The sequence below is a fragment of the Silene latifolia genome, chromosome 3, assembly GCF_048544455.1.
Source record: "Silene latifolia isolate original U9 population chromosome 3, ASM4854445v1, whole genome shotgun sequence".
NCBI lineage: Eukaryota > Viridiplantae > Streptophyta > Magnoliopsida > Caryophyllales > Caryophyllaceae > Silene > Silene latifolia.
The window spans coordinates 68,882,365-68,908,926 of NC_133528.1; the positions used below are offsets into that span (position 1 = coordinate 68,882,365).

At 35.8% G+C, this 26,562-nt stretch overlaps 1 long non-coding RNA gene across 1 annotated transcript; it reads left to right on the forward strand.

The window, feature by feature from the left end:
* The first annotated feature begins 22,158 nt into the window (after positions 1–22,158).
* Positions 22,159–26,032, forward strand: LOC141647705 (uncharacterized). The gene is made up of 3 exons (XR_012545796.1): positions 22,159–22,541; positions 24,045–24,497; positions 25,025–26,032. It is a non-coding gene; the product is annotated as an uncharacterized LOC141647705 (long non-coding RNA).
* Positions 26,033–26,562: the final 530 nt, after the last annotated feature.

Consider the following 26,562-nt stretch of genomic DNA (forward strand, 5'->3'; position numbering starts at 1 on the left):
GAAACCATTAATGACATGTTTTCCATGATAATGAGTGAGTAGTTTCTTAACTAGGATTAGTGGGTAATTAGGGAAAACAAACATGGGGAATGATTCATGCTTAATCTAATATGTTCACATAATGAGTGAGTAGTTTCTTAACTGTTGTAAATTATATGATATGTAATAATCAAAATATTGTATTTATTATTTCATATAAGATAAGTTGCATTTATCGTTATATTCAGTTTTATGTCTGAATTTATATACTTTGTTTTCTCCAAATAGGTTGTAAAGACAATGTCGAACCCTATTAAGTGAACTGGATTAACATTGTATTTTGTCCCTAGTTACTTAATGAGGTGACGTCTCGGAGTGACTAGATTGTAAGGCGATAGATGACAGGTTCGACTGTTATATGGTCATAGTGATGACTGGTCGATTACATAGGCAGATTGTGAGACAATTTGTCCGACAGTGACCGTTTATAGAGTCCTTTTGTTGCTAGGTCGTGGCGAGGATTTCTATTTATTCCTTCGAGTCAATTCTTTAGACTGGTGACTATTTGTCTGAGTTGGTACGGTTTTCCGGTGGTTTTGGTTTTTATTCTAGGTCGCACCGTAAAAAGAGGCCGATGAGCATTTACTGGGTCATTGTGATCTGTATCGAATGAAGAAAATAGGTCAACAGGATTGTCCTTTTAAGTCATATTTTATCTCAAGGCCACTCGAGGAGTGATGACTGTGAATGCGTGGCCGCGCTCGGATGAGATCTATAGTAGATTATCCGGTCAGACAGTCATTCTCCTGATCGAGGAAACCACTTTATGATATGATCACGTGCAAGAACGACCTGAAAGACATCTTGCATTGAGTGGGAGATATTATTGGACAAGAGAATTGGTAACGCACACTTGTGTCAGACAAGTGGGAGATTGTTGGAGTAGTGTCCTCCACAATAAGTGCGTTTACATAATAAATCTCGTAAAAGGAATATCAGGGATTTATTTATTTATTTGTCAGCTGGTCATCGTTAATCGGTAATGATTGGCTGACTAGAGTTTGACATTACTGTCGTGTGACGGCGATGATCAGCTGATCCTTTTAGGTCACACCTATAGGATGATGCCCAAATGGAAAAACTAATTATTTGTATGAGATACAAAATAATTAAATCCTTGTATTATTTGACTTTTAGTTAGTCACATAAATGTATTATTTGATGACGGGTTACAAACTCGGGACAAGGAGATTTATTATTTAATTATGTGATGTTTAAATAATAAATGATTAGAATTTATTAATTAATTGTTAATTAAATAATTTTATACGATATGTGTATATGTTTTGAAGTGGAATTAATTAGCTATTAAATTTTACAAGAGGTTGTAAAATTAGCTAAGTGGGTTAATATTGATACATTTTATGTTGATAAAATGGTCTTATGATTACTTAATGGTTAAGTAGTCATTGGTAGTTAATTTGTATTATTTAAGTGTTAAATAATTAAATTAATATTTAGTTATGTAAGATAATTAAATATAAGACTTATAAGCATTTGTGGGGCAAATGTCGAAAACCGAAATGGACCCATATAAGTCCATTTGGCTGATTTTTTAGAGGACATCAAGTGTCCTTTTAAGTGGCAAATTCCACTTAGATTTGTCTCCCATATTTGGCTATAAATACCCAACTATTCACATCATTTTACTAGTTGGAAAAATTTGAAGAAAATTGTGTCTTTGTTTGAGCACTTTATCAAGAGACCATTTTTCTTCTCATTTGTTCATCTTGTTCATCTTAAAAACACATATATAAATTAACTAGTAATATTATCAAAGTAATAATATTATTTAGTACATCAAATATACAATAAACAAGGTTTACTACTACATATACCTAGTTAATATTTTAGTAGTATTTTGGGTTGATTCTTGGGTGCTTCCTTAGGAGACCATCTATTTTGGTGGTTTGTTGTCTTGGAGGATCATCCATTTTCACAGCTCAAGAACAACATCAAGGAAGGAGTCCTTGAGTTGTGCCCAAAACTTGCCTTATACAATGTAAGGAACTTTTGTCTTAAAATGGTTTAATACCATCTTTTATACTTTTATTTGCATGCATGTAGATTTAGACCACTTTAAATTAATTTGTAATTTTAATATCATAAGATGAGTATTAATATGGTCTAAATAACTAACAGCTCAAGTGTACAAGGAGCGAACGAAGAAGTGGCATGACAAGCATATTTTGCAACGGGAATTTCATGTCGGTGAAAAAGTTTTACTATTTAACTCTCGTTTGCGTTCGTTTCCAGGTAAGCTAAGGAGTAGATGGTCTGGACCGTTCACTGTTGCTGATGTGAACAAATTTGGGTCAGTTACACTGCAAACTGACAAAGGAGAGACCTTCAAAGTGAATGGGCAACGATTAAAAATCTACTACGAAGGAGCTCATGTTGGGGTAATAGAGGCCATTGACCTCTTTGCCATTGATTCTTCTTACTGATGAGGAATTACGGTCGTGCGGGACCGCAAAAACCAGCGCTACCGAGAGGCAGCTCGGACATTGTAAATATTATTTTGTAAATTAGGATTTAAATTTAATTATCGCATTTACATTTACGTTTTTCCTTGAATTTTGAGAGATAAGAGGAGAGGGTTTATGCTGTTTTCAAGTGTTTTTGTGCAGATTTTGGCGGGATTTGCAACTAGGAACCACAAACGACGAAAAAGGAGGCCACAAGGAGGTTCCTCGATCGAGTCCGCCCAGGCTCGATCGAGGCACCATCATCCTCGATCGAGTGCACCCAAGGCTCGATCGAGGCACCAAGTGGGAATTTAAAAACTTTAAAAACGAAAGTTGAGGTGTGGGGATTTTGGTTCCTCGATCGAGTCCACCCAGGCTCGATCGAGGCACCTGTCTTGACCGGGTCCGTGTTTTGGACCGGACGGCTTTCTCCTTGATTGCTTTTAATACTTCCAATTTCTTTCTTATTCCGTCATTCTTTTGCTGCATTATTTCGACTATTCTTCCTCTTTCTCTCTCAATTCATCATCATTCATCATCAAATCTTCCATAAATCTTGTGTTTCTTTGCATATTAAGTGATTACATCAATCTATTGTGCTTGTTTTTGCATTTTCATTGCTCTATTTGCTAAGGTAAGTCCCGTTTTTGCTCTTATTTGTTCCGGAAATTCTGAAATTTCTTGCCTAAATCTTGAGTTTATTGCTTTGAATCTTCCATTGCTCATATACAATTGCTATTTCCTTGCTTTTTAGCCCTTTATTTGTTGAATTAAATGCCTAATTTGCTAATTTGGGAATTAGGGTTCTTCAAAATCCGGGTTGAATTTATGCATTAAATTGGTTAGAAATTGTGTTCTTATGCTTGGAATCTTCATTATTTGATATATAATCATGATCCCCTAGCTTTTTAGATGGTTTAATTGTGATTTTCGGTCTTAAAAATCATTTTTTCGACCCATATTAACCAAAAATCGGGACTGTTTTTGCTTCATGGTTGGGGTGTGATTGTATACTTGTCTCTTATGCAGGTAATGTCGTCTAGTAGGCAAGGTAATAAAAGGACACGGGAGAGGAGCGCTCCTGTTCGTCAGCCGGAGGTGGCAGAATCTTCCGAGGAGGAGGAGGATTTATCACCATTTTACGAGTTTCCTTTTATTGAGTTCCGTGATAAAGAGCAACGGGATAGGTTCGAGTTCTTGATGACCAAAACCATGAATGCCACTCGGTGTGTTGATCGGAAAATATTGCGAACCTTTAAGATTGATGACATTATGTTGGGTATGTTTGTTGAGATTGGATTGCAGGGTCTTTTTCTACTACACGAGTTATCATATCGTGCCTTGACTCTCGAGTTTTTGAGTTCATATGCTTACTTTTCTGGTGACCATCTTATTCGGTTTAGATTGCTTAATGTAGAACGGTCCATGACTTTTGATCGTCTTTCCGAAATTCTGGGGATCAATAAGCATACCAATGGAGACTTATATAATGGTAGTGGGATGTCTGCGGTCCGATATTTCCCTTTGTTTACTGGTTTTGCGGACGCAGATGTTAGTAGTATGTCTTAGCTTGATGTGCAGCATGTTTGTCTTCGGCTTTTCATATGGTACTTGAGTTATCTGCTATACGGGAGACATGATCATAGGAGCAAGGCCTCTTCTTTGGAGGTCTTGATTTTAGCTAGCTACTTGAACCCGTTTCGAGAGGCTACCTTTCAGTTTTCTCCCTCTGATCTTGTTTGCCAGGCCTTTGACCGCATGACTGGGAAACATGCTGATTTAGATTGTGGAGCCCTCATTACTAGGATTGCTCGGGTTTTATGTGATTTTGAGGGGGATGACCCTTATGAGCCTATGGATGACCATGAGCCCTTAGTAGATGACGACCACTTGCGTTACGATACTTCCTACATTGACATTAGGGGTGGAAAGGATCATTATTGGAAGGTCTGGGGTCATTCTTATATGCTCTTTCCTTGTGATCGTTTGCCGGCTGTTGATCCTCTTGAGGAGAGTACAGCTAGGGAGAGACCTCCACCTGTCACTTATTTGACCCCAGAGGAGCTCTTGATTACTTTTCCCAGTTCTAGCATTACTACTACTACTGGTGGGCGTCGGAGACGTCGTCAGCCTGCCACCCACTTACCTGGTTCCTACCAGCCCACTCCTCCCCCTCCTCCTCCTACAGCCTTTCCTACCCAGGGTTATCACTTTGACCCAGTCCTTGCGAGAGAGGTGAGGATTCATGAGGGTATAAACACCGCATTAACGGAGCGGCATTTGTGGGAGCAGATGGAGGCTGTTACTCTTGCTACAGAAGGGCAGTACACGGGCACTACTCCTAGCTACTACACCACACCTGGTGATGATAGCCGTGTTTTCCACCTTTACGGTGTGACTCCTGCTGAGTTTGGGCAGTTTAGTACTGATTATGGTGCTTTGGGTCGGCCTTTCTACACTCTTGTACGTCCTCACCAGCCTTCTTCCTTTATCACAGCATGGGCAGCTTGGTCAGTTTGCAGCTTCTTCTTCTGCTGCAGCAGCTTTTCCAGGAGGTGGCCGTGGTAGACGAGCCGGCCGTTCTAGAGGCCGTGAGACTCCTGCTACTGACCCTGAGCTGTTGGCTATGTATGCCGAGATTGATGGCTTCGATGAAGCCGACCTTGATGATGATGATGGAGCTCAGTAGTGACAGCTGGTCACTACATCCCTTACTTTCCAGCTGGTTTGGGGGAGGCTTTTGCATTACAGCTGGTACTATCTTTCTTGTTTTTGTTTTATTGTATTTCTTATTTTCCCTCTTCCCTTTGTTAGTAGTGTCCCATAGGTTGCAGGATTTCTGTGTGATTGCCCTGCTGTAGGCGTCGCAATGAGGACACTGTGACATTTATGTTTGGGGGAGGGTATTTATTTCTGTTGGTATTTATTTCTGTTGTGTGTTTATTTTATTGTTGTGTGTAAAAAAAATAAAATCCAAAAAAATTGAAAAATTTATAAAATACAAAAATATGTTTTTATTTATTTTGAGCCAAGTCTTGGTGAATTGTTTAGCAATGATGATAATTTGCTTTGTCTTTGCATTTGAATCCCATCAAGTTGTCCATGTACATTGTTTTGACCCGTTAGCTATGACAAACAAAGTTCTTTACTCAAGTCTTGACCGTCACAATATGCCTTATGCCGAGTAAATTTGACTTTATTTTGTTGGTAAACCACTTAAATTTCTGAGGTCTTTAGAGCTTCCTAGGCCGGGAATATTAATAAACCGGTCTCATTGTTATTTAGGCTAAAGAGTGTGGTCTCCTTGTGGAATATGCAATATCAAACTGCATAAGTGTGACATTAGTTTCTTAGCTTTTGTGCGTTCATATGATTGAGTACATGAGGAAAGGCGGTTCTTATTGTTCAAATATGCCATACATTACCCAGTTTTGTTAGCCCGTTTGAACCGTGTAGCCATTTTATATCCTATTTCTTAGCTACATTCCAGAATTTGCCTACCTTTTTCGGGACAGTCGCAGTTGCATGAGTCTTTGTTGTTATAGCTGCTTTGGTTGGGTTGGGACTTTTATGTCATGTGGGTAGTAGCTATCTTTTTGTAGCAATTGTGTGACCTCGTATGTTGAAAAAAGAGTATTATAAAGCAATGAAAAAAAAAAGAAAAAGAAAAAAAGAAAAAAAAAAGAACGAAAAAAAAAAGAAAAAAAAGAGATGAAAAATCGAAAATTCAAAAAGAAAGAAAAAGAAAGAAAAATTCTTGCTTCATCAAGTTTTGTTAGGAGGTCGTGGGTGGTAATTACTAGAGTCTAATGCACTTATGGAGAGTCTTTTCATTCTCTCATATGTTGTCAAAGTTGAGATGATTTCTCTAGTTGGATGATTGTATTATATACTATTAGATTTGGCTATTGGTTTAGCGCTGCGACTACCGTCTGAGCCTCACATGCCCATACGTGCTTTTGCACAAGCCACTTCTATACCCATGCCACTTTACCACCATTATGTCCTTGATACATGTACTTGGTCTGTATTATGAATGCGCACTAGTTGGAGAATCTTCTATCACATTAGATTGCATGCATGTTTCATAAGTTGAGTGAGTGTATTTATTCTTTCTATCTCACATATATCTCACCCCTTATGAGTGAAACCGCGAGAATCCAACAAAATTGTCTTGCAAGGTTGAAAAGCATTTGGCTGAGTCTCGGTATCATGTCACATCTTGAGTAGAGCTGCGTTAATCTGTTACCCGTGCCTTTGAATTTGTTTTATTGGCACAATTTTTGGTCATTACTTTGTTATTGATGTGGATAGCTGGGATTTGTATGTGCCTAGACATTTTCTCTAAGTTATTCGTTCACCATTTGTTTATTTGTCCTTTGTTTGGTTTGATTGCTTTGTTTGAGGACAAGCAAAAGTTTGGTTTGGAGGAGTTTGATGTATCAGTTTTATATATACTTTTATAACTCCTTTCATACCATTTTATATACCGTTTTCGTGCCTTTATATCGTTTATATGCCCTATTTCATTGAATTATCGATATTGCCGCTATTTTATGTTTTAATGCAGAAAAGACGCATTACGAGGATAATCGAGCTAAGATGACATAGCGGAGATGGCATAGTGGAATACACGGAGCATGGCACGAGGAACGAGGTAGAATGAAGGCTAGAAGTGAAGAAACGAAGAAATCAGTCTGTAAAGCTGGTTCCTCGATCGAGTCCCCCAAGGCTCGATCGAGTAATCGTCCTCGATCGAGTCCACCCAGGCTCGACCGAGGAACCTCTCTGGCAGTCTTATTTCCGGATTTTCCTAAAACAGTTATTTTGTATTATAAATTCTAAACTCGTACGTTACTATTAGGTTATGCTTTATTTTGCTTAGAATGGCTGAAAACTCTCTAGCTTGAATCTTTCCTTGTTGCTACGGTATTAATCTTTCTTCAATAATTATTCATTCAAGTTTATGTTATTCATTTATTGTTTTTATTTCATATTTTCAATCATGTCTTCAATTATCATTGTTGTTATTGTTACTTTAGTTATGAGTAGCTAAATACCTCATCTAGGATAAAGGGGATCTAGGTTAATTAGAAAGGGGAAAATTGATTAATTGCTAGAGAAATCATATAAGTTATCGTTTGATTATTGTTCTTCTTCTAGTTAATTAACTTAGACCTGAGTTGTTAATTAGTGTAGCGAATTAATGCTTTCACCGACAGGGTTAGAATTAATATAGGCTGCGATAATCAAATAGATTGTGTCTAATTATAGCGATAGCATGTTAGAATCGATCTGAAGGACATAAATAGAATTAACCAATCTTATGACCTTAGATAACTTGATAGATCTAGCAATCGATTAAGAGACCCCATATAATTGACCTAGTGAACCGGAAATCCTAGACTTTTAATATTATTGTTATAAACCCTTTTAATTACTCGTTATTAGTTGAATAGATAACAAACAAATCAAAACCCCCAAGAAAACGGTTACCTTCAGACGATATAAATATTTACAGACTGACTATTACCGCCTCCCTGTGGATTCGATACCTGTCTTACCACTAGCTATTCTTGTTAGTATTGAGATAGTTTTGTTTTGATTTTGGTGATACGACTTTAGCCATATCACCTGAATTAGCCGAGGAATATAATATAACATCTGATATGAACATCTTGTTATCAGATCTAATTGATTGTACGAGATTATTAATAATGGTTAGAGACTCGTGCTGATAACGTGTTATGAAATAAAGACAAGAGAATTGTAGAGAGAAAATTAGAGAGAATATATAGAGACAAAAATGTATTCTTATTCCATTGGGAAGGGTATATATATATATATATATATATATATATATATATATATATATATATATATATATATATATATATATATATATATATAGGAATGGGATCATGTGAGTATTAGTTATATATTTGAGGATTGAGGATTAATACTATGATAGGTATTTAGGGTAGAAACAAGGAAGGGCAAATCTGTAATTTAACACTCCCCTATATAAACCACGTTTTAGAACAAATACCGTTATTTCCTCTTTTTTCTTCTTCTCCCTTCAACTTCTCTCTCTACTGTAGCTTCTTCCTCCATTGTTGAGCTGGAAAACCCTAGAATTTAGGCGTCATCTCCGTTTTTCGTCGTCATTCTTCACAATTATCATATTATTCCAATTAGTTCGTTTGCTGAGGTACGTAATTGGCGTTTTCGTCCCTAAATTTCGAATTCGTTGTAACATTACTCTGTTTGTTCTTGTTTCGTTTCTATAATTTGAATTTCATCTTCCTTTTGTTTGTTATTTTCAATTTAATTTTGTGTTTCCTCAAAATTGATGCGTTTTGTTGTATTTCCAGGTTTTTTTGCTCATTCTTCACAATTATCATATTATTCCAATTATTTCCTTTGTTTAGTACGTAATTCTTTGTTTTTTCGTCTTACTGTTTCGACTTCGTTCTTATCTTACTCTGTTTGTTCTTCTTTTCGTTTATATGCTTTGAATTTCATCTTGATTTATTTGTTATTTTCAGTTTACTTTTGTGCTTCCTTAAAATTCGGTACGTTTTTGTTTGATTTCAGATTTTCTGCTCAAATCTCTGCGTATTCAATCCTCATTGCGATGTCTGGTATGTTATTCTTCTTAATTTTGTACTTTCAGCGTATTCTGAAATCTCTGTGTATTCTCTCTTTATCTTGTGCTTTCAGCTTTCAATCACATGTTCGTTATACTTTTGGTAAATATTTTTTGTTCATTGACGTTCTTATTTTGCTCAATATGTGATATTGTCTTCTCTTTGGTGATATTGTTTTGTTGATCTGTACCATTGTACAACTGGTGATATTGTTTTCAACTTCATGTGTGATATTTGTTCCAGAGTACGTGATATTGTTTTCCTGGATATGTGATATTGTTCAGGCACTTGTGTGATATTGTTCCTGCAACATTCCTTGTGATATCGTTTTCCATCTCATGTGTGATATTTTTCCCAAACAACGTGATATTGTTTTCCTGGATATGTGATATTGTTCAGCCACTTGTGTGATTTTGATTTCCTTCATATCTTTAAGACTTTTTCTTGTTATTTTACATTTTACTTTTCTTGCCAGATCCTACAAGTAATGTCACTTCTTCTTCCTGTAATGATCTTCATGTCTCTGCCATTACGTCTGAAGATAGTACTGCTATTGTTGATTCTTCACTTACTTCTACTGTTGAACCACCTGATGCATCTAGTTCTACTCCACATGTTGAACAACATTCTGTTCCTTCTCGTGTGCATCAACTACTTTTGGACTCCACACCTGGTGGTAGTGAATTGTGGACAAGGAATGTTGCACCTGAGTTTAAACCTTATATTGGCCAGTTGTTTGGGACGTTGGCAGAAGCTATTAGTTTTTATGATGTGTATGCATAAGCATGTGGTTTTGAACCTAGGAAGTCTTCTCAAAAAAGGGTTGTATCTGGTGATGTGAAGTATAAATATGTTGTTTGCAACCGTGAAGGTTTTAGAGATCGTAAGAGGAAGGCTATTGTTTTAGATAGTGGAAAGGAGCAGGCAACTCCCAGGCCTTTTGATATCAGGAACACTAAATTAACTAGGATTGGTTGTACTGCTATGATTGAGTTTCGCTATAATGGGGATGGTTATGTTGTTTTTCAGTTTCGTGAGTGGCATAATCACCGTCTTTGTTCACTTAGAAATCAACAGTTCCAAAAAAAACACAGGCACCTCCATCTTTACCATAAAAAGACAATTATTGATCATTCAAGGGTTAATCAAGGGCCAACAAGGGCATTTAGAAATGTCAAGGAATATGTAGATGGCTATGAGAATGTTGGAGCTCAACTGGTTGATTTTAAGAATTTTGGAAGGGATATCAAATGTTTCATAGGAGACCGGGATGCTGCTTGTTTGTTAACTATTTTGAGGATAAACGTGATACCGGTGAAGGTTTTTACTTTGCTTATGAGGTGGATTCTGGTAAATGCTTGGTTCGTGCATTTTGGTGTGATGCAGAGTCTCGTAGAAACTACGCTTTGTTTGGTGATTACATTACTTACGATCCAACTTACGGTCACGAATAAGTATTGTATGCTTTTCACTCCTTTTTTGGCGTAGACCACCACAAAAGGTCGATTACTTTTGCTTTCGCCTTGCTATTTCATGAGGATGAAGATTCGTTCACGTGGGTCTTTCAAAAGTTCCTTGATGCTATGGGACAGCGAGAGCCACATTGTATAATAACCGATCGGTGTCTTTGGAATAAAGCTGGGTTTGCGTCTTTGTTTTCAAACATGCTAAGCGCGAGATATTGCATGTGGCATATTATGCAAAAGCTTTGCGATAAGGTTGGGCTGTAATATCGAAAGAGACTGATTTTGTCAGCCGTTTGAATGCTATTGTTTGGGATCTTTGAGTTAGAACCTCTTGAATTTGAAGCACAAGTGGTGTCGGTTGGTCAATGAGCATAACGGAAGGTAATTCTGGTTGTCAACCATGTTTAGAAAAAGGAGAAAATGGATCCCGACTTATTTTTCGTGATGTTCCTATGGGTTGTCTCTTACGAACAACTCAACGTTCGAGAGTCGAATAATTTTTTCAAGCGTTTTGAAAATGCACATGGTACACTTGTTGAATTCTTGATGCGGTTTCAAAGCGCCATTGATGTCTGCGCCATACTCAAAAACAACTTGATAGAGACGATGATTGTACTCTTCCACAATTAGCGACTTCTCTTAAGTTGGAAGCTCATGCTTCCAAGGTTTATACAAATCTTTGCTTTTGCAGATTTTCAAGTAGAAGCTTCTGCTTCTATTTGTTCCCTTAGTGTTGGTGGCTTCACACCACCTGCAAACGGTGTAGAATTAATTGGTATTGCTTTGATGCGGAACGCGGAAGATCTACCAAGTTGTCTACAATTCTCTCACGAATGACGCTGAATGTTCTTGCAAGTTGTTCAACAGGAAGGGTATTATTTGTAGACACATTATCCGGGTTTACTCGGAAAACAAGTACACACTTTGCCCGATAAATACCTTCTTATGCGGTGGACCAAGAATGCACATAAGATCCCTCTTTATGGTCCACATGGTGAGTTAATTGAGGATTTTGATGCCAGCGATTTACGAAAGATGGAAATGTGCAAGTTATGGTCGAGTTCTACGCGACCATCGGTGTGCTCAAGAATGTGTCTACGAAGGACATCACCGATCTTGTTGACACACTTAAACAATTCAGGGTGAAACTCAATCCGCAATCAGAGTCAATGACCAAAGAGCAGGAGTTGGAGATGCTTCTTGGGTGCGGTTCCTCAAGCGAGGTGAGGATTCTACCACCTCGTCGAGGCAAAGAACAAGGGTAGCGGCAAGCGAATGATCTCCAAAAAGCAACAATGCATAGCTAAAGCGGAGAAACCTAAAAGGCTTTGTCGTAATTGCAAACAAATGGCTCACCATGATAAACGAATCGTCCTAATGCTTTTGTACACGATGCCGACAATAAGGTATGTCCACTATGGAAAGTCTATGTATGAAACTTTTTATATATGTTGTATGGTCACGAGTCAGAAACAATATCACAGGTTATTTTAAATAATATCACCTCTTATACTAAACAGTATCACTATTTGACGATAACAGAATGTGATCTTATTTGAGGATAACAGAATGTGTCAACACATATGTTTCAACTTTTTAAAATATTTTCCTGGTAATTTTAGAAACAATACCACACCTTATTATAAATAATATCACACCTTATTAGAAATAATATCACACTTTGTAGTACACAGTATGACTGTTTGAGGATAACAGAATGTGATATTGTTTGTAATTGTTCGAGTTAGAAACAATATCACACTTCATTTGAAATAATATCACTCCTTATATAAACTAATATCACTGTTTCACCTTTTTGTATTTTCGGGGTAGTTCGGATGAGGATGATGCGATGATGGTTGATTGGTCGAAGGAGTTTTTGTTGATGGCGCTCATTAATTATAGCAGCAGCAAATAGACGACATTCTTTGTGCCTAGTATATTAATATAGACCACAACATTCATTAAAGTATAGATTATACTTTATTTTATATAGAAAATACTCGTACTCGGAGAATATTTGATTATTTTAGTTGTCTCGATTGTCTTGTTTTTGTATTTTGTGATACTGAGAAACAATATCACACCTTACATTTATATATTTCACATGTTACTCTAAACAGTATCACTACATCATAACTACAATATATGCCTTTTGCTTTAAGTTTTTCTCATCTTGTGTTTTGTGTTGTTAAAATATGGCGATTCATAATATGCTTCGCATTTTTCTATAACAATATCAACTTTGTGTGCACAACAATATCACAACATTGTGAAAACAATATCAACGTAAGATTTAAACTTTCATATTCATAGTGTGATATTGTTTAGTACTCTGTGTGATATTGTTTACCAAACCTGTGTGATGATCGAGAAGCAATATCAACTGTGTACACAACATTCTAAAAACAATATCAACGTGAGATTTAACAATCCATATCCATAGTGATATTTAAAAGTAAACAGTGTGGTATTGTTTTAGCCCTGTGTGATATTGAGAAGCAATATCACAGCAACTATTACACAATATCACACCAAACGTGAAATAATATCACACTTTTAGCAAGAGTTAGATGAGATCCAAAATAGCCATCACTATTTTACCATTATAAAGAGTTACCATTAAATTCCTTGTTCTACTACCATTACATACCATTTAGTTTAATTACAACTTTGTTCTAACAAATATAGTAGTCCTAATTCCTTCCTCAACCTCTACCTCTACCGCGGTTCTTTGGATTTGCAACGGTCTTAATCCTACCACGTTTGTATGTTCTTGTGGGCTCGTACGTACGATCTTCACCATCTTTTCCGGGATCGGCTCCTCGTAAAGCAAATCCATACCAACAGATCAGTTATTATTTCGGACACCTTTTGTCCTAATTATTTTCTATCTTTTTGTATATGCAATTGTAAATGGTTTTTACCTTTTCCTAGGAGATTGCCGAAGGATTGGCAATTCTGTGTTAATAATCGGTTTCTTAGTACAATCCTCCTTTGCTGTTTCCGGAACATCTTCTTTATTTGTCTCCTCCACAACAACCTCAGCATTCTCTTTTGTTTGAACTTCTGCCATTGGTACTTCCACTTGATGCTTCCCTTTCGCCTTTTCGTTGTTCTTCCTTTGTTGCTTCAATGTCTTCCATATTTCATCCTTCCCATCTGAAAATTCTTTTACCTTTTCGATCAAAGGTGTTCTGTTCTCATTTATGTCGGCTAAAAGCAATCTTTCTTTGCCATTTCTAGCTTGATAGTATCGCCTATACACTTTTTGGTTTGAAGTCGGCTTCAAACATTACACCCTCATATCGAATCATGTGCATCATTAAGAAGTTTCGGACTCGGTATTGTTCATCTCTGTCTTTTGCCAAGGGAAGTTGATGTTGACAACATCAAACGTTATTATATCATCTGCTCTTTCCACGTTCTTCTTCGCTAAGTAGTCACTCATGTGCTCCGCCTACAATATTACGGTTACCCATTAGTGATAATTTCACAAACACAGAAATCCATTATTTCAATGTTAATATACACCAATACTTTAAAGAACAATCAATTACTCATACCACCAAATCTGCAACTTTGTGTATTTGTGTTTGCTCCCAGTCAGCGTACTCTGTGTTGTCCAGCACTTCCACTGTCTCGGTTTTGAAATTTATACAAACACGAAATAATGTTCTTTCCATACCATTGGAATAAAAACCAGATCTGCTTGCAGTTACGAGGAACTGTGTTTCTTCTAATGAATTCGTCCCATTCTTCGAACATCTTTTCTTTGACCAATTCCCTGTCTCCAGCTCCTTCGGTTTTTATTTCCTGTTTTGAATATATATGTTACAAGTCCTATTTTTGTTTTAAAGAGTGATTATATTTAATAAAACTAAATGGACAGCTTACCATGTGTCGAATCCCAAAAAACATCAAACTTGTTTCACATTTTTCAGTGTGCTCAATATGGTTCAGAATGAGGGACCAACATTCAATCACATTGCTCGACGTGCTCATTTGGAAGCAACGACAAGTATATCGTTTCGACAAGATATTGATCATTACTGAATTTGGCAACCACCTCACTGCTCCAAACATTAACACAAACCAAATTAAAATTGTGCAAACAATATCACACTTCTCTTAAAACAATATCACATCCCTTAAGAAACAGTATCACAAAAAAAAACAGTTATGACAAATAAAAGTACCATCAAATTTAAATAGTGCAAACAATATCACACTACTCTGAAAACAATATCACACTCTTCAAGAAACAGTATCAGAAACATACTCTAATGGGAAAGCGTGGTCGTCCAATAGGCGATAGTCAAGCACTTGTTTCCTCATTGTCAACATTTTTGCACACAGTGATTTGTTAGCCTTCATAAACCTTGAGACGACCTCCACGTTAGAATCGCCACACCACGAGTTGTATGTGCTACCAAGGCCATCCGATTTCCCCCTCCTCTTTGCTTCCCACCACCTTTGGTGAGAACCATCTTCTACCACACCTACAAAAATATTTATTTTTGTTATTTGAATATATAATGCTTATATATAATTAAAATAAGTCAGTGTTGAAGAAAATAACCTGTTTTTTTTTTTTTTTTTGTACGGGAGTTTGAACATTCTTTTTCCCACCTTTCCCTCTCTTTCTTTTGCTTGCTGCTTTCCTCTTTGCTACTAATTTAGGCAACAGTGCCCCTTTGATTGCATTAAGGTTTGTAACCTTCCTCAGGACCTGACTCCTACATTTATTTAAATCGCTCAACACAAGCGTTTGCCGCAATCTCCCCCGTACAATCGCACTTGCCTCTTCTTTTGATCGTTCAGTTCACATTTAAAATCTTCACCCACGAAAAACATCATGTGGAACATCATGAATAATCCACAATCCAGGTTCAACTCTTTTGTTTGCCAATCAAAGGCGACATTTGTCAAGCACATAGTCTGTACTTTCGCCCCACTTGCATAACCTTTTTTGTTGAGGTAGTGCCCGTAAACATGACTCCTGTTTATGTTTATAGAAAATACCTATCAAATTTCATTCTTTAGCTAACAAAAGCATTATATCCTTAGTTCTTATTTTTTAAATATAGTACTTACAGTTAAATGAGCAAGGTGTACATGCTCCTCGTCTTCAAAATGATCATAATCTCGGTTGTCCAAGTAGAACATTTTTTCCTCTTCTTTTGTCAATACAGACGCAAATGTAGTGGTCTTGATATAACAAAGGTATGAACACCTATAGAAATATTTTATAGAAAATAACACTTTGTCATTCTGGACCATAGCATACAATATCACAAGTACTTAGTAACAATATCACAGAATATATAATACAATATCACAACTAAAATAGCTACCTGATTTAGGAAACAATTTGAGTACTTACTTCGACAATATCAGATAATTAACTTAACAGTATTAGATAATTAACTTAACAGTATCAGAACTAAAAGTACTTTTAAATTCTTACCATATCTGAATTTAAATTCAGTGGCTGTTTATATTGATTTGACCACGTATCCCATGTCCTCCATACGTCTTCCTTGATCTTGTCGGTTCATCAACATTTTCTTCATCTACCAATAAGATTTTCTCCATACCACCCCTGTATGTTTATAACGAGAATTGATTAGTCGTGTTGATGATTTTTCCACGTAATTTAAAACACAAGGAACACATGAGGTTTATGTTTTCCATACCGAGTGGGCAAGGCCATAGAAAATCCTTGTGGGTCTGTTCTTTGTCTTTTGGCACCATTTCAAACTCATTGAGCAATATTGCCCATGCCTCAATAACCACTGCTTCTATTTTAGTGTCAGGCAACAAAGACTCAATATCGCTCTTTGGTATGTTATGGTAAATACCAAAGTCACAGACAATCTCCCTGTACCATTTTCCAAAAAAATTAGCATATTAGTTTTTAAATTATTTTTATGTAATAGATTAATTAATTTCTTATATTCAAAAAATAAACTTACGTCTTCTTAATCGCATGATCTGTAAGGAAGCAATAATCCATTACTTCCTTCCGACGCTTCAAGACAGTCTCAAATAATTGGTCCTGTCTGAACATGAAATCCGAGACAAGTGCAGCATCCCTGTCTGGTAAACCACAGTCCATAGTACACCCCAAATTATGAGGTACCATATCTGCCGATTCAGGTATTTTGTTCATCTTTGTCTGCGTGCAACAAATAGTCATTGATGCTCCACGTTCTCTCTGTTTCCAATCGAACATTTGGAAGAACCTCCTTCTTATGAGACCCCACACTTTTTTCATCATTTTTCTCCCCAGACCTCTTTTCCGGACTCCTCATTCATTTCTGAACCTTCTCAACAGTCTTGGTCCCTCCTAAACCAACATTGATTACACCTTCATCAAGCTGTGTCAACACATCTGTCTCCTCATTTATTTTTCCACACTGTTTTTCACCGTCTTTCTTCATTCGGTGTATCACGATTCAACTCTTCAACGGGACTTCCTACTCCTACACCAATACTGGATATAACATCATTCAATTTTGAATTCATGTCATTATCCAGTCCATCATCTTCGTCTTCATCATCACCTTTGTCCAAGTTAGTGACATCATTAATATCATCATTCTCGTTGTTTGTCATCACATTCCAAGTCATCATCACTGTTCTGTAGATCTTTATCTGTACATCCACCGTATTTTGTGTTCAATTCCTTGTACTGCACTTTCAACATTTCAGTCCAAACATCAAATGCTGGCATCCCTTCTTTTGCTTTCTTCACTTCATATGACCTCGCTATCAACATGTCCACCAAGTTATGATACCCAACATCTTTCATGAAAGGCAGCGTTTGAGTCTCTGTTGTACTCTTTTCAGGATTCCCAATTTCTTCTTCCGCACCATCTACCTTCGCACCAGATTGTGTAGATGTAGTTGCTTCATCCATTGAACTCTTTGCTTTCATAGTGATCAGTTTTCTCATGTTACGTACATACCTACCTATGAACAATTCATTGTCCCTCTTCATACGTAGATAAATTTCATGAGCACGCTGCCAAATTACAAAATAAATATATTAAACACTAAAATACACTCTTTGATAATAAGAAGAAATGACACAATAATAAGGTTATTTAATATCAACTTTCATAACAATATCACAGCCTATTACAAATAATATCACACTAGTGCAAAAACAATATCATAACAATTTATAAATCAATATCACAACAATCTGTTATTCAATATCATTTGCTTTTCTAAACAATATCACAATTATCAATTAAGAATATCACAATATCATACAATATATCAAACAATATCATATCTAAAATAATTATCAGAGCAAATGCTTTTATTCAATATCAATATCATAATAATATCACAGCAGACTCAAAACAATATCACACTAGTTCAAAAACAATATCACAATAATATTTAAATATCATAGCTAAAATAATTATCAGTCATTAGTGCTTACATCCATTGCCCTTGCTCTGATTTGTTCATCAGTTTCAACACCACTAGGCAACTTCACCATCATATACCCCTCTTTTGTTTCCACTTGACTTCATGATCGACGTCCGAGTCGTAATATCTCTGGAGAGTGAAGAATATGGTGTCTTTTTAGGGACTTCTTGTTCTTTGACGGATGGGGTCTTGAATCTTTGATATTGGAGCATTCCCCAAAGATCCTGTTTTTTTCTCATCATCCACTCTCTTTGACAATTTTTTATCGTCCCAATGTTGGATGAGTGGTAAAGTGTGTTCCAAAACATCACCCTTGAAATCAAACCTATGCATATATGCTAGCATAATAACTATTACGCATCCACTAACAGTTGACTTTCCCCCTTCTTTGAACACCCTAACACTTCTAACCATTTCCTCAAATACGTATTCACACCAATCAAATTGGCTTATCCTTGTCACATGCTCAACAGCCTTTACCAGTTTCAAATCCAGAGATTTATTTGAAGACGGTGCTAGGAAAATAGACATGCTGTAAATTACAAACATTCTTTTAAATTCATCCCCAGCATCATTACATTCCATCAGTCTTTCATGCACATCTTTGACCATAATTGGAGTGAAGTACTCTCAATCCAAACTTTGCCCTCCATGCATTTTTCAGCTTTGTGTCTATCACAGCAGTGGTGTTTCCCATGTGAGCGACGTCCACTTTCCCACCTTGTCGAGGAAGTTGAAATATGTCATGCACATCGTCTTTCGTCAACAGGAAATCAAATTTCTTTGTTTTGAACATGTTGCTTGTGTGATCAAATGCCTTCAAGAACATTTTTTAATTCCATGTGGAATTTTTGTTAGTTTCAACTCTAACAATCCACCAAAGCCAACATCGAAGCTTGACCTTCCTTTGTTCTTCATTTAAGTTTGCAATCAACTCAACCAATTTCAGTGGCCTACATTTAGTTTGAAACGGTTGCACCTTCTTCTTTTTGACCTCAGTCGCTCTACCTCGCATCTGTACCACCATTCGGCATCTTTGTTTCTATCAGTCTTTGATTTCTTTTTTGATGGTTGGCCCTTTTTTTGTTGACGGCAGGATGCTCTTCAATTTCATCCTGTAACACCATTTCGTCGACTTTACTTTTATTTTCATTACCATTTTTGACCTCTTGCTTGGTTGTTCAACCTCATCATTTTTTGATCTCCTCTTTCTCGTGTATGTTTTTTTCAAGGTTGTTTTGAAGTCTGTCAAGTCCATTCTATTTGAATCAATATCACTCTTCATTAGACATAATTTCACACCTTATTCAAAACAACATCACTATTGTATGTCACTGGTAATAAGTATTTTAAAAGGAGTATACAGTTTTGTATTTTTGTAAACACTATCAATAATAGAACTACACAAAATTCATGAAGATTCAGTACCACTAATATTCAGATTCAATATCAGACCATACAAGTAATGTGATATTACAAGTTTGTCTTCCTCATTGCCAACACATATATCAACGTTATTCATTCAGATCAACAGAAACTCTCAATTCATGGACCTCATTGTCAAACAAATTCAATTGGTGTTATGAAATTGTACTCGTTCACATTTAACCAAACGTTTAACCCTAATTTTCGCGATTCAAACAATTTGCAACCGTTTTTTTGACAAATTCACAATTTTGAACTTTCAATTTCACAATCGAACAGTGTTCAAACGAATAATTAAACGGTTTATTATGTTAAACAGTTTTTTAACCCGTTTTAACCCTAATTTTTCACAATTAAACAATGTCGAACTTTGAATATCACAAATAAACAATAGAACAGTGTTTAAACATAAATTTCTTCATTGAATAGGTTAAAACCTATTCTTAATTGATAAAAACAAGATCTGAAATACTTATTATGCATTTGAACAATGTCGAACCCTAATTTTTCGCAATGCACAATATTCAACGCTAATTTAGCGATTTAAAGAGGAAAATATGCAATTTCAATAAAGGAAAACATTCAATTAACAACTACGAAGTTGTACAATTATATGAAAATGATTGGAAATTAACGAAGTTTATCAATAATTTTGATACTTAAACTAACAAATACTCGATTTTAACAATGATTTCACTAAAATTGAAGTCCTCGAGAGAATTAAGACAGAAATTGTACCTGATTTTCAGTGAAAATGCAATTGAATTCAACAATGATTAGTATTTTCCCGTAATTTGTTGTTGATTCGCGTTAATAATCGGGAATTTTAGTGGTTTTTTGAGTTTTTAGAGAGAGAAAGTGAGAAGTTGAAAAAAAAAGCATTTGCGCGGTTATGAATTTGAAAAGGCGTGCGTGTCTTTTTGTTACCTTTTTTTACGTGATATTGTTTAGTTTAATGCGCGATATTGTATCCGTTACTCAATCCTCAAATATTTAGGGGGGTCATCAGGATCAGGCTATGAGTCGGGATCCGGTGAGAACTCCTAAATATTTGAGGATTGAGGATTAGTGAATACAATATCACTGGTTCTTCAATACAATATCACGGAAAAATTAGACTTGTCCAAAAAAAAAATTTTTTTGAAAAAACAAAATTTTTTTTTTTTTTTTTTTTTGCGCAGCTGTTTTTTTTCGTGTGATATTGTTTCGAATAACCTGTGATATTGTAATGAACAACCTGTGATATTGTAATGAAATCCTCAATCCTCAAAAAGATAGTGTATACTCACATGATCTCATTCCTATATATATATATATATATATATATATATATATATATATATATATATAGAATTAGAATCACATGAGTCCACCCTATCTTTTTTAGTCTTGTGAGTCCACTTATGTATCACACGCTCAACACAAAAATATCACGATTTTTTTTATGAGAGAGTTTTTTTTTTTTTTTTTTAAGTTTAAGCTATGATATTGTTTAGTATAACCTGTGATATTGTATATGATTCTGTGAGTCCAGAAAAAGAGTATCACAAGTTATACAAAACAATATCACACCTTACAATAAACAATACCATTGGTTCTACTAAACAATATCATGGGTTATATTATACAATATCACACCACTGAACTTAACTCCGTCTTTCACCATCTTCATTGTCAGTCATTTTATAGGTTTTGACAGTTTGAGATCTGTTTGCCACTGTCTCCAATTGACGCATTCTTAAGGCAATTTAGCCGTGAATACAAAAATTGTAAGAGAGCTCATTGTCCTGTAACCACATATTGTTGTCATTGGAGCAGAGGTGGTTATAAGATGTGTTAATCGGGTTATATCAGTTCAGATTCTCGGCTAATTTAAGTTCTTTTTTGTCTTGGGTTGATTTATTTTATGAGATCAGCTAGTAACATATCAAAACTGTGAGCACGACATAGTGTAAAAATTCAGTACTTTGCCATTCAAGTACGAGAGTACGAGACTACGACTGTACAACATTAATGTTCTTAATCCTGGGTATGAAGATCATGGTCTAGGAAAACAAAGAATTGAAAAGCTATCAGATTGCAAGACGGTGCCATATCACTTGTTAATTTCCAACTTGGTTCTATCCTCATTGGCTGATAGCTTAAGTCGTTTGTCTCATTAAATTGTTGGAGCAGTATTAATAAGCAATCTATAATCGTATCTTATGACGGCATGGAATCTTCATCAAAGTTCCAAATTATTAAAACGACAAATGATTTGCGTCTTTGACCCACTTTATATTCGGGAATGAATGTTTATTTTTATTTGGAATTAAATACTTTTCTAAATATCAAAACATACATTCAGTGATTTATAAGTTTAATCGGTTCATTAATGAAGACTCAAAGCTTAGTTCGGTTCTTGTTTATGAACACTACTATATTGTTATTCAATTCGTGATATTCTTGTGTACAACGTGTGATACATAAGTGGACTCATGGGACTCAAAAATATAGGTGGACTCACCGGATCTTGCCTCTATATATATATATATATATATATATATATATATATATATATATATATATATATATATATATATATATATATATATATATATATATATATATATATATATATATATATATATAGGGGCGAGATCGGGTACGAACTAGAATTCAGTACGAACCGTACGAACTAATTAAAAAAAAGGTAAAACCAAACCCATCGCATAACTTCCTTCTCCCTTATCTTTTTCTTTTATGTTTGTCGACACCCCCAGCTAACTTTTCATCTCCCTCATCCACCAGAACTAGTATTGCCACCACCACCCGTCGTAGCTTTCCAAACGACAACCGTAGATGGTGTTGTCCTTCGCCGGCCACGCAGAGCAAGCCAGCAAGACGCCGCTCTTCTTTTGTCGCTTCTATTGCCAGCAACCAAGTTATGGATTTTCCGAAAATTTCTATTAATTGCAGTTTTCGGCTCTAAATTAGCCATTGGATCGATTGGTACAAAAGAGAAAACGGCGATGACGATAAACATGGCTGCATTTCCGTTTCAAGTAAGATCTTCTATTTGGGATTAATTGTAATTTTTTGCATTATTTTGTTAATTTGATATGAATTGGGGGTTTTCTTTGTTTGTTTTGATTGATTCCATCAATCTATATATTTGATATGATATTTGTTTGGTCTTGTTCTCTGTTGATGTAATCGTGTCATTTTTATCCAAAATGCTTGGATTTTCTTTCTTAGTTAATGGTATAACAGTCCTCGCTGCACACTGCAATAATTCAGCATCAATTTTTTTATTGAATCGTTTGATTTTAGTTATTTGAAACATTTTGTTTATTCATATTCATGTTAGATCAGTTGCTTCAGGTCATTGCTGGACTTATTGATGTTTTTGATGATAAATAGAACATAATTGTTATTTTACTTTGTGTATGATTTTAAATAAATTAGATTTGATAAATACGATAACTATAATTGGGGTTTATTGGTTTTGGGTAAGACATTTGCTATGAACTGATAAGTTTCGGTCTTTGATATAGGTTATCTCTAGATTTCGAGTTCATTTTGTAATTTTATCTTATTTCACAGAAAAGTTGGTCCATCCAACCTTTACCAAAGTCGTTCCTTTCATCTAACTAGTAGCAGTAGCAACAGTACATGAAAGCATTAACTAGTAGCAATAGCAGTCCGGATACACATGCTATTATACTAGATACACGTGGTATTAATATTAGATACACAAATGATTTGTGTATATGGTAGTAATATCATGTGTATCCGAGGGTAGTATCAAGGGTCTCTTGGTAATTCATACGGTTCGCACCGTAAGATAGTTCGATTAAAAATGACGAGGTGCGGTGCTTAAGTAGCGAGGAAGTTTAATGCGCTTAGGCAGCGACTTCCGATAAATAAAACCTGGATTTTGTACTGTGCTTGTAACTGTTATGAGTTATGCCACATTTCCACCTTGTGCATTTCAGTTTAAAGAAGTTGGAAGCAATCTGATATACTTTTCAGTTCATAAATAAAATATATTCTGAAGTAATCTGATATACTTTTCAGTTTAAATAACAATGGACGATTAAACTATGTGGTGTATAACTTCTTTAACTCCTAAGTGAGCATACTGGAAAAATATGATCAATCATTTTGTAAGATGCAGCATTAGTATACTGGAGTTATAGTGTTCTCTTTCAGCTCATTTATCAACATGTTTATGTATCGCTCATATAAGCCGTATTCATCTAGTATTGTCTTTATTAACCTTGTATTAGCCAAGTATAGGTTAAACATTGGCCGTGTCTGCCAAATATCTGCTATTAGCAGTTATTAGTTTACATGTGATTTGTACTTCTAAATGGTGTACTCCGAGGCATAACATTGGGGGAAAGATAAACCTATCAATGCTAGAAGTAAGGATGTGCGAGATTTGTGGTTATGTTTTCTATTGCATTTTATCCATTTCTCAATATGCTTCTTAATTCTCGTGTATAATAAGTGACGTGTTTATGAAGTTTCATAATGTAAATTTAAATGCTTCAAATGTGCAGCAAGTAGAGAATTCCACTCGAGAGGAATGAAAATGGGTGGACACTGTCATGATGAGACATTCTATTTTAATGCGGAACATATGTACAACTTAGGAAAGATGAAGTACCATAAGACGACGATGTCTCTTTCTGTCTTGACTACCTTTAGCATCGGTGTTGACGTATCCATTTTTGCAGTTGTTTTCTAGCAAACACGCTGCTGACAGGCTCAGGAAATGTACATTCGACATAGTCCTTCCCGTCCTTCAAAGCGAGCTCACTAAATTAGAGAAAGAGTGTCCAGTGTTCATGTCATTGCAAGTAAAGGCTTTGAACTCAGTTGGAAGGACGATCAAAGGCAGTACGAGGTTTGTTTGCAATCGAGAGGGCGGCGCGGGTATTATCAGACGTTCATTTGCTTCTGTAAAGATTCAGTTTACCGTGAAGCTTGTCAATTACCCGGTGCTTTACAAGGTCTTCTTTCTATTCCTATTTCCGCTGTTTCTTTACTACTTTTAACAGTTACACTGTTATATCTGCGGTATTTCAACCGCTATTATTTACTTAAGTAATATTAACTTAGTTGGAAGGCCGATCAAAGGTCCGGTGAGTATGCTCGGCAAAAGCCGACCTTGTATCAAGATTCCAATGGGGTGGATACATGAAGTACTATTACTAGATACATGTATGAATAATACTAGATACATATATGATTTATGTATCTCACAATACTGATATGTGTATCTAGACTGAGTAATATGTGTATCTAGGTAATGCAGGCTTCGAATCAAGCACATTTCATTTTCAGATTGTCAAAATAGTTAGCTGCAATACATTTTGTGCACAATGTCGTGATTAAAGAGACTTGTGTTGTTCATTTCTGAGTAGTGATTCGACCTTGATGTATAATAAAGCCTTAATGACCGCTTTCTCTGGTAGTATTGTGCTGTAAACTATGAGATCGTTCCTGAACTTAATCTTAATTGCATTTCCGCCTGCAGAACAAGGTCACTCCTCAAGTTACTCACTGAAGAACTAGAAGTAGAGGGGCTTAAGGCTATATATTACGAAAACTAATTACTACAGAATGAATGATCTGCATACACCACACCTCGAGCAAATGACTGAAACTCATGCCAAGGATCAGTTGACTGCGGTTGAGTATGATGCAATGGTTACTCCTGTAATACACTCTGAGGCACCGACTCCCTCAAGTCCCCCCAAACTCTGGTGAGAAGTCAGTCTGCTAGACGATCTCGAGACTATGTTGATGCTTTGTTAACACCAACTCCAGCTCCAGCAACAAACTACACCTCATTGCTCCTTCAAGACGTTCAAAATTTCCACCAGAACATAAACTCAAACTAGAATTCCAATACGAAAACCGATAGTGTAACTCCTAATAACAGTGCTACCACAAACTTTTTACTCCCAGCTTGTGTTAGCAAAGCGGATTCCATTCTTGAAGCCGTGGCCGATCTCAACTTCACCACGAGGTCAAATTCATCTTTTACCTTCTCGGAGTCTAGTAAGAAGAGGTCAGACCTTCGTCGAGTCTGTCAAAGTAGTGGATGATTTGATGGAGCTGAGCCTTTATAAGTATGTGACAGTGAGGAAGCAGAACGGTGACATGGACAACGAAGAATCATCAGGGAGTAATAGCATTGTGGGGCACCAGAATTGGTAACCTAACTCCGCTGAATCTACTGATTGTTGGACATCAAAGAGTTACTCCTGGGAAGACGATGTTAGCCCCGCTGGATTTCAGAAACATGCGATATTTGATCTGGGTTGTCGTACCCTTGAAGATTCCGGAATGAAATACAGGATGAATGCAAGAGATTTTCAGTTTGTTTGCCGGGTTAACTTATTGACCAAAAACAAGTGTATTCGTTTGTTCACATCATTATTATTACTCCTCGTGCTCAATTTTCTAGTGTATAAATTATAAGATGGTCTAGTGATTGATACTTTCTCCAATAATATATGTTAAAAGGTTATTTTTTTTATTTTTTTTATGTAAAAAAGTTCTATGCTTCACCTATGATATAGTTATGCAAGTGTACAAATGATTCAAGATGCTCATAATTTTTCTGACATACGCTTGCTTTAGTAGGAGTTTCCTATATCCTAATTTCATCATCGTGTATTAGTTGCAGAAAACCAAAAAGAAGAAGTTATTGAATTTGAAAATAATGGCAATAAAAAGGACTGATTTCTTTGATAAAATGGTTTCGGAAAACAATTTTAGCTACATGAATATAAGAATGATGATAATTTTTTTTATATAAAAGGTGATATTTTTCTTGTTTTAAATTAAAACTTTCTCAAAAAAAAACTTATTAATAATTACTAGTAGTGTATCTAGCAAGGTAAAGACATGTATCTAAAAATCTAAAGGTATGTATCTAGTAAGGTGAAGACATGTATCTAACAATTTAAAAGTGTGTATCTAACTTGCCAGATATGTGTATCTAGAAAGGTAAAATAGTGTATCTAGGAAGGTAAACAAGTGTATTTACCTTGCCAGAGATGTGTA